The sequence below is a fragment of the Formica exsecta genome, unplaced genomic scaffold (genome assembly GCF_003651465.1).
Source record: "Formica exsecta isolate Colony F162 unplaced genomic scaffold, ASM365146v1 scaffold512, whole genome shotgun sequence".
In the NCBI taxonomy this organism is placed as follows: Eukaryota; Metazoa; Arthropoda; class Insecta; order Hymenoptera; family Formicidae; genus Formica; species Formica exsecta.
Genome location: NW_021852364.1, coordinates 173,598 through 183,527, shown reverse-complemented (window position 1 = coordinate 183,527; position 9,930 = coordinate 173,598). Strand labels below are relative to the sequence as shown.

Below are 9,930 nucleotides of genomic sequence, written 5' to 3'. Positions count from 1 at the left end.
TTTAGTGGAATAAATATAATAATAAATATATAAGTTTAATAAAAATTTTATAATAACATACACGCGTAGACATATAGAAAATATATGCTTTTTTGTAATTTTTTTTATAAATATAGAGATAAATTAATTTTACTTATAAAGTGATATTAGAAGAACAGTTACAGTTTATAAAATTATAGATAAATGTCGGTATCATTATTCGAATTAAACACGAGATATATTTCTTAGATACGTTTCTTAATTTTATTTAAACAAGGAATATATTAAATTTAGAATTAGACATGGCATTTTATCTGTGGCATATATTGAGGAAGGGAAATTCCTACCGATCTTCATCGAATATCCAATAAAGTAGACCACTACAAGTCTCTTCGGACATTGAGATCTCTTCAGAACCGATAATATAACTACTACCCTCTTCTGTGAATTGGAAGGATCGATTTTATCGCGAGGCCGAAAGTCAAGTCCACGAACAACCCTTCAAAATGTTTTCGTGACCGATTAACCCGAGCAGGATGTTCTTCGCATTAGAATCATTCGGACCACCCGGTCCTACGTTTATGCGGCTATTTGATTTAAATATTTCAAGCAGAAGCAATAAACCGTAATCATTAGATAGATGTTCATCGTTAGATGGACTCTCTCTTCCTCGAATCCTTGCGACAGATATACGAAAGATACGCGGAAATCGATTCACGTCCATCAAAAGGAGGACAAGCAAGTCTTATCAGATTTCGATTGACACTATAGTCTTATAACGCATTAGATTTTTCTAATCTTTGGAATAATCTCAAACTTTTTTTTTTTTTGAGGGGTGTATAACAAACTAATATTCTGCATCGTTACATTATCGCGTATACGAGGATGTATATTTTAATATATTATTTATGAAAATTTTATAAATTACATACACACGTAGACATGTATATGCTTCTTCGTTTTTTTATAAATACAGAGATAAATTAATTTAAATGTTGTTCTGCTACGGTGTTCAGTACATATAATATTTTACAAATGAAACAACGGAAGATATTAGTGTTATTAATGGAACATTCTTGGTTTAAGGATGGTTAAATATAAAAAAATTAACCTTTACCCCTGGTGGGACTCGAACCCACAATCCCCGGTTTAGGAGACCGATGCCTTATCCATTAGGCCACAGGGGCGCTTATATTCAACCCTTAGCATGCGATTCACAATGATGACATTTAGTAACTCAATGAAAATAGCATTGATCGTAAAGAGAATGGGATATTATTTCCAGATCTTGTCCAGATATTTTTTTTGAAATTCATATCAATTAAAAATCAAAGAATATTATTACTCTTTAGTTACTTTTATTATATAAATATATATAATACTCTCTATTAAAAAATATTTTTAAAATATCTGTTTAAAAAATATAAAACTTTTTTGAATTTTATAAGAGAGAAAGAGAGATACTTTTCGATATCCCCGGTTTAGGAGACCGATGCCTTATCCATTAGGCCACAGGGGCGCTTATATTCAACCCTTAGCATGCGATTCACAATGATGACATTCAGTAACTCAATGAAAATAGCATTGATCGTAAAGAGAATGGGATATTATTTCCAGATCTTGTCCAGATATTCTGTGATAATATTGATTTTACACATGTGTAAATGCGTTTGTGAATACAAGGTTTGAATGCACACACGCACATATTTTACGCACGATTTATTAACCCGAATTATCGCCTACGCCAAACATTTCAAGCAGCTCGTTATTCAAATTGGACTTTACGAATTTATATTATAGCCTCAGATTACAAGTGTTGGTAATGGTGTTGCATGGCAAATGTAAGAAAGTGTGAAGAGTGATAGTTTATTACAGAAAAAATAAAATTGATATTAAGTACTTATCGAATTATTAACGATATAAATCTACGTGTGATTTTATATATGTATAATTTGTGCACACGCGTAAGAGTTCGAAATTAATAATTTATGGAGAATATTTACAAAAATTATCTTTTTTAGAGACAAATAGAAAAATAGCTACATCAGATTTTTTTTTACAGATATTATTTATTCCTGATATATAGGAAGTATTTGAAAAAATAGTTATCGTTCTTTTAAATAAATTGTTTTCTGAAATAATCTCTTTATTAAGACAACTACCTTTTATCAGACTACGTCATTGCTCAAATATTATCAGTGTTCACATTTATATGAATGCTGATTTTTGTAATATATCTTCAATTATTATATTATGTATGAATGCAATAAATTTTGAATAAATTGATAAATTCTTAATATTATATAGGCAAATAAAAATATATTTGATCAAATCGTTTGATCATCACAAATCCATAATAACTTCTGGAAGTTTTTATTATTATTTTATACAGAGATAAACTTTTTTACAATTTTTAGATCATTTTAAATCTAGATGCTCTTGATATCGTAAAATCGTCTTACTTTATCTCGCGTATCGTCTGCTGGCCGTATAGAACTGAGCGGAGAAAAAGCGTAGCACTTCAAGGTCTACCGCATTTTCTTCTCTCGCACGCTGACGCCTCCGTTTAACACCCATCTACACAAAAATCGGCAGCCGGCGCCTGTTTTCGCGCGCGAGTTCTCAACGTTCATGCCTATCGCCGTTGCTATCAATTTAAGTCGGGAACGAGGCGAAACGACTTCGAGGAAATTATTTCTACGATGCGGCGAGTCGCGTGCTTCTTTATTGAAAACTATAAGTAGCGACAGGGGTGAAAGAGGAAAAGAACCTTAATCACCGTCGTGCCCGTTGATGATTGGCGGGAAGGAGGGCAACGAGCGAAAAGGGAAAGAAAAAAAAAAGAGGAAGAGATGGCAAAAAGATCCAAGAGAACGAAAAGAACCTGGGTCTCTCGCACTTAGCATAATGTTCACCGCGCCTGTCATTACCCACGACACCGCTAACATGCCAACCTAACGCCCAGTGAGATCCTGGGTAGACACGCGAAGACGTATCCCAACAGACGTTAGTTACCTTCGCATCACGACGAGGTAAACATAAGGAAGGACGTCACCTGTTCGGAATATTGATCGAGCGCGATTTAACTTAAATCAACGCGATTACTTTCTGCTCTCCTCGTTGCGTCTTATTTCCGTGCCAGAAAGACGAGCGGTCATCATCGGGGGAAAAACACGCTGATACATTTGCCAAGTATTGCTCTGGACATCGATAATGGCCTCGCATGTATTAACGCCACACCGATTAACTGGCCGAGAGTTGTAATCTTCGAGAAACTATTTGTTTTAGGATATACAAGAATAACGAGCGACGAGATGTAATGGGATGTTGCAGAATTTACCATCATTTTTTGCTTATCTTATTTAATCTAGCGAGAAAGAATCTAATCGCCGAGATTAAATGACATGAATATTAATAAATATTGCATTAAATAAATATTGATAAATGCATAAAATAAAAACGGATGCTTTGATAAAATCCGGTAAGAATATAAATACATTTTCTTGAAAAAAATTTAGAAAAGGCAATTTTTGAATAACGAAATTGTATAAAGTTTTCTACACAATTATAATTAATAAATAAAATTCTTTGAAATTTTAATATTCTTTCTCAAAGTACAGACACATATGATAGTTTCCTGCCTTCTCTTTGAACAAGAAAATTTATTTTGTTATTCTATCATATATTAATTTGAAGGAGCGAGTAGGCGGTAAAATGATGTGTTTCTTGAATCTTCTCGAGAAGATTAAGCCTAACGGCGCTTGGTACTTCATAAATTGCCGGTCTCGCGTATTAGGTCTATTTTAAAAGAACGAACATTTATCACTTTTATAAAAGTACTTGATTTGTTTAATCTGTCTCGTAGATATGTAGCATACACATCATTTTTACACTAATCGCTTGTGCTATGTATATCTGACTAGCCTGTCTCGTAGATATGTAGAACATACATCATAGCTTATATTATAATTTATATATTATAACTCATATTATAACTTTATATATAATTAGCAACAATTCTATGTATATAGAATATAACTATGATGTAACAAATGTTATATTATATGACATGTACCTATTTTTGTTATCATGATTGTAAGAAATATGAGTAAAATATAAGCTCAGAATGCACAAATTTTGCTATCTGGGTAAAACTGACAATTGCCTTGATATCCTAAATATGTTAATCGTAAATAGACAAAGAGAGAAAGAGAAAGAGAAAGAGAGAGAGAGAGAGAGAGAGAGAGAAGGAGAACATTGAAAAGCGTTAAATGTATATTTTTTATAGTTAATAACTTTAAAGGGCTATAAAAAATATGGTGAATTTGTTTATTGTAATGAAAGAAAAACATTGCGTAATAAATTTGAGAATCAAATAAATTTTTTTAATTGGCCATTGTTTATAATTGTATAAGATAAAATTTTGTAAGATTCTATTGCTAATTTTGTAAGATTTCATCTAAATCTAAACAAAGATTAATAATATCATAATTATGACGAGTATTATTCTTATATCAATTATCTCAAACATTTAACATACAAGTTATTTTTAGCATTGTTATAATTTTATTTAGTATATAACTATAAAAATTCTGTGCAAATTTGTAAATATTATAAATCTATAAATATACTTTTATTGCTATGCAAAGATACAAAGTTGCTTTGTAATAATCCGGAGTTATTTAATGAAGCATTTGCAAACTCTGTCATGAATAATTATTTAAAAAATTTTTATCTGATTCTTAATAAAATTATTACTCCATTAAATTATGTTTTTATATAATATACAAATTATATAATTATTGCGGTTGCTTAAAAGCGTTTCTCTCTTTGTTTTTGTTGTTTATTTAATTGTTAAAATATTCCATAAAAATAATATAATCTACATCTAATAAGATTATAACAATCAAACCAAAAGCTAACAATTTGTGGTATTTCAGAAAACTTATGTAAGAATCACGCGCTTATACTAATTATGATATTATTAACCATATTATTCAGATTTTGCAATAAAATGTTATAAAACTTTATTCTATACAAATACTGCCGATTACCTAATAAAATCATTGATGCGACGATCAGTTGAAACACTACTCAAATGTTCGAAATGGAATTGCAAATATCTTCAAGCAGATATATGTGCCAGTAAAACAAATCTTTGTGAACTAATAACAAAAATCTCAGACGCCTATATTTATAACCGTTTGTCAGTTAAGAGTATATTAATAATGAGAGTGTCATATCTTGAGAGGCAGACGGTTGATTAATGCATGAGAATTCAATACAATATTAGGAACGAGAATAATAAATTCTCATTTGTCAGCTTTTGTTTAATCAATAGGCTTCGTCTACCGCCATCGCCTAGTGCTTCTTTCAGCCACAATAAAGTTCAATGATTAGCATCGATAATCATCTTCATTAATCATCATCTTCCAATTGTAAATGAAAGGATAGCAAAATGTCAGAAAAGAGCGTACAAGAAAATCTTGAATATAATTCTTGCATCTGCATTCATATATCATTAATCTAATGAGTTCGCATTATTAAAAAAGATGGACATTGATAGCAATAATAAAACAATCCTGTTTACCTTGAAATGATTATTCAATAATTAATATTTAATAATTTCCAAAATGTATAGCAATATCACAATCATAACTTAAAGAATCACAAATATATTACACAAATATTTACTATATAATAAATTACCTGTAAACCACTATTTCAATTATATCGTGAATCGCATTTCGATACTGTTGCTGGCACTCGCCGAATTTTTGCAGAGAAACGCCCATGGCAGTTTCTACAAGTGCATTTATTATATAAGACCGGACAATCGAAAATTATTACAATTGAATATTTCGTAAGTTGCTTTGAGTATTAAAAATCGGATGTTATATATCTTTCCTGCAGCATCGATACTTTATATAGGAACAAATTATCTTCTTATCTTAAGCTATGATATCATTTAGAATGAAAATTCTATATATAACTGATGACAATAAGAATTGTACAGAAACTTTACCGCATATGGCGTTTAGCGTATGTTCACTAATAAATGGTACTAAATCTTTTACAACTGTTGCTCCGACATCTTTCAAAGATTTTGTCATACAATCGCTCTCCTTGATTAAGATATCAACAAATTGATTCAATATATTGAAATGGAACGCGGGTGTTAATATCTTTCCTTACTGCCCATTTAAAGCAAAAAATTGAAATTTATACATAAGTTAAATCGCGAGTTTTATAAGTAAAATAAATTATGTTATATTTATGTTTATTTCATTACCAACTCTATGAGTAATTCTATATAAATAAACTCTATACAGCGTATGTTGTATATATAACTACAATGTAATAAATGCTATATTACATGGCATGTGAATATTTTTGTCATCATGTTTGTAAAAAATATGAGTAAAATATGAGCTCAGAATGCATATGTTTTGCTATCTGGGTACAAAACTGACAATTGGCTTGATATCCTAAATATGTTAATCGTAAATAGACAAAGAGAGAGAGAGAGAGAAAGAGAAAGAGAGAAGGAGAGCAATCATTGAAAAGCGTTAATTGTATATTTTTTTATAGTTAATAACTTTAAAGTGCTATAAAAAATATAGTGGATTTGTTTATTGTAATGAAAGAAAAACATTGTTTGCGTAATAAATTTCGACGATCAGTTGAAACACTACTCAAATGTTTGAAATGGAATTGCAAATATCTTCAAGCAGATATATGTGCCAGTAAAACAAATCTTTGTGAACTAAAAACAAAAATCTCAGACGCCTCTATTTATAACCGTTTGTCAGATAAGAGCATATATTAATAATGAGAGTGTCATATCTTGAGAGGCAGACGGTTAATTAATGCATGAGAAGTCAATACAATATAAAGAACGAGAATAATAAAATCTCATTTGTCAGCTTTTGTCCAATCAATAAGCTTCGTCTATTGCCATCGCCTAGTGCTTATTTCAGCCAAAATAAAGTTCAATGATTAGCATCGATAATCATCTTGATTAATCATCAAATGTAAATCTTCCAACTGTAAAAGAAAGGATAGCAAAGTGTCAGAAAAGAGCGTACAAGAAAATCTTAGTTTGAATATAATTCTTGCATCTGCATTTATATATCATTAATCTAATGAGTTTGTATCATTAAAAAAGATAGACGTTGATAGCAATAATAAAACAAGTCGTCGTCTACGTCAAGTTTACGCCAAAAAATTGTTGTACTATGAATGTTGCTATAATATATTTTATTGTTTAAATCTGTTGTATTTTCTGCAAAAATAATGTTATCATTTTTGAATATTATATTTATTAGAAATAAACAGAGAGAGAGAGAGAGAGAGAGAGGGGGGAGGGGAGAGAGAGAGAGATTTATCTTTATTAGTTTTCTCAGTTATTTGTAATACAGATCTAATTTACATTAATTACAATATACTCTTTTAACATTTGTTTAAATAATTCTTTCATTCCGCTTCATTTCAGCTGGCAAAGCGTTATATATTTTCACTCCTTCGTAAAACATACTTTTTGCGCACGTCTTGTTCTGCGATATTTTATTGCAATGTCCCCGGCTTGTCGTGTTTGTCTTTCACTCTCATTTTCCACTATTTCTAATCTATTTCTTAATTGCTCCGGTAACATGTTCCTTAAAATGTTAAACATAAATATACACACATTATAGTATAGCCTCTGCCTTATGGACATAAACTGCAGCGCTTGCAGCATACGCTCCACTTTGATATGTCTATCACATTGTAATATGATCTTCATGGCCTGGTTTTGTGCTTTTTGCAATTAACTCAGCTATGTTTCTCCCATATCAATTATCAGCGTCGCACTATACTCAAAGTGAGGCGCTATGATTGTCTTATGTAAAATACGTCTAGTGTATGCCGATATGTAATTACCTATTCTATTTAAAAAACTCGTTTTTTTCCCTATTTATAGCATATAATCACAGTGGTCCTTAAATCGTAATCTATCGTCTATAATTATGTCTAGATTTCATTATTTCCACACGTTCTATCTCAGTTTCATCCAAACATTTCAATGTAATATTACGTCGCAGTTCTTTTCTTATACTTCTGACTATCATATATTTCGTTTTCCCTGCATTCATTTTTAACTTATTTATATTCATTCACTCTTTTATTATAGTAAATGCCATATTCATTTTGCTCTTTAATTCCGCGCTGTTTTCTCCAGTTACATATTAACGTGTTATCTGCAGACATTTTTATATTACATCCTTCTAGACAGATTTTGATTATATCATTTATATATACTATAAATAACAAAGGTCCTATTACAGATCCTTGTGGTACTCCATATTCTGTGAAGCATCATTAATTGTTAAATTGAATCTGCTATGTTCTATTCTTTAAATACAGGTAAAATCTTAATCATTTTAAAACTATTCTTCTAATTCCATATTGATACAATTTCTCTAATAATAATTTTTTATCAATTGTTTCAAAGACTCGTTTAAGATCCATGAAAATTACCCCCACCATTTTTGCCTCATTAACTATCAATTTTCATTCATCAATGACTGTTTGGAAATTGCAATGTGATCAAAATAGTGGAATATATTTAAGTGAAAAAATTTTTTAATTGAAAAAACAAAAAGTATAAAATAACTTTTTAATTAGAGAAAAACTTGACGCTGCTAAATTGAATATATGCTAATCTAATTAACACACAATCTTTACCGGACACCCTGTATATATGTTTACTATCAGATGTGTGTGTGTATTTTATACCTGATCCAACTATCCGCAAGCATCGTCGTTCACGCCCATTTAAGTTAAACCCAAGGTATCGATTAAGCCTATTAAAAATACGATCGGTTCAGCCGTTATTGAGGTTCAATAATCTAATCTAAGGTACTCTCAATTGCTCTCAGACTCGCGTATAGATACCCGTTAAAAAAAGTGAAAAAAAGGCGCCAAGTGCACGCGCACAAGCGCTTTTTGCTATAAAAAACTTATACAAAATAATATTATTTTAATACAAAAACACTGTCATATTAAAACTAAAAAACTGTTTTACAAAATAGTTGTTTTAAATTACTACAAAAATAGTGATATAAAAATATTGCGCCAATTAATAAAAATTTATATTACAAAATTCATTTATTATTATTTCTAATATTAAAAATTGCAATGTGATCAAAATAGTGGAATATATTTAAGTGAAAAAATTTTTTAATTGAAAAAACAAAAAGTATAAAATAACTTTTTAATTAGAGAAAAACTTGACGCTGCTAAATTGAATATATGCTAATCTAATTAACATGTTATTTATATTTTGAATTTAGCAGCGCCAAGTTTTTCTCTAATTAAAAAGTTATTTTATACTTAAATTTGTTTGATAGTATGCGGCGGCGCACACTTCACAGCGCGAGGCTCACTGACGTGCGCCCGGCTAAAGGTTGGCGCTGATTGGCCAGACATCCGCAAGTATCACGAAGAATTTTGCAGCTTTACTTTTTTATAAATGAAAGCGTACGCTATATAACACTGTACTCTTACATTGCAAATTTAACCTATACCTGTCAAAAGCAGGTATGGATACGAGCAGTAACATCACAAAGTGCCGCTAGCGCTATCTTAAGGTGCCATTACATGGCAGCATCGAGCATCGAGCGTCTGCGCAGAAATCATTGCGCAAGAATCTAAATGAAATAGATTCCAGCTTCTTGCGGCTAATAGCATGATGAGTAATATGAATTCGGTCGAGATAAAAAAAATTATGTTCTGATACACATTACTAATACTGAAAATTGATATTTATTTACATTATACACAATAGATATTATTATTATTAAACAAAATATGTATAAAACGTTACTATCCCCCAGCAGAATATTAGAATCTAATCAAGGATTAAGAGATATAATTTTCATATTTCTTTTTCCTGCATGTTTATAACATACT

General features: G+C 30.4%; 1 protein-coding gene and 1 non-coding gene across 3 annotated transcripts in view; one reads left to right on the top strand and one right to left on the bottom strand.

Moving 5' to 3' along the window:
- The window catches only part of LOC115241817 (calcium uptake protein 3, mitochondrial), a 36,853-nt gene that overhangs the window by 13,850 nt on the left and 13,073 nt on the right, over window positions 1-9,930 (top strand). The gene's annotated exons all lie outside the window — the stretch shown is intronic.
- On the bottom strand, window positions 1,094-1,166 carry Trnar-ccu. Its single transcript has one exon. It is a non-coding gene; the product is annotated as a tRNA-Arg (tRNA).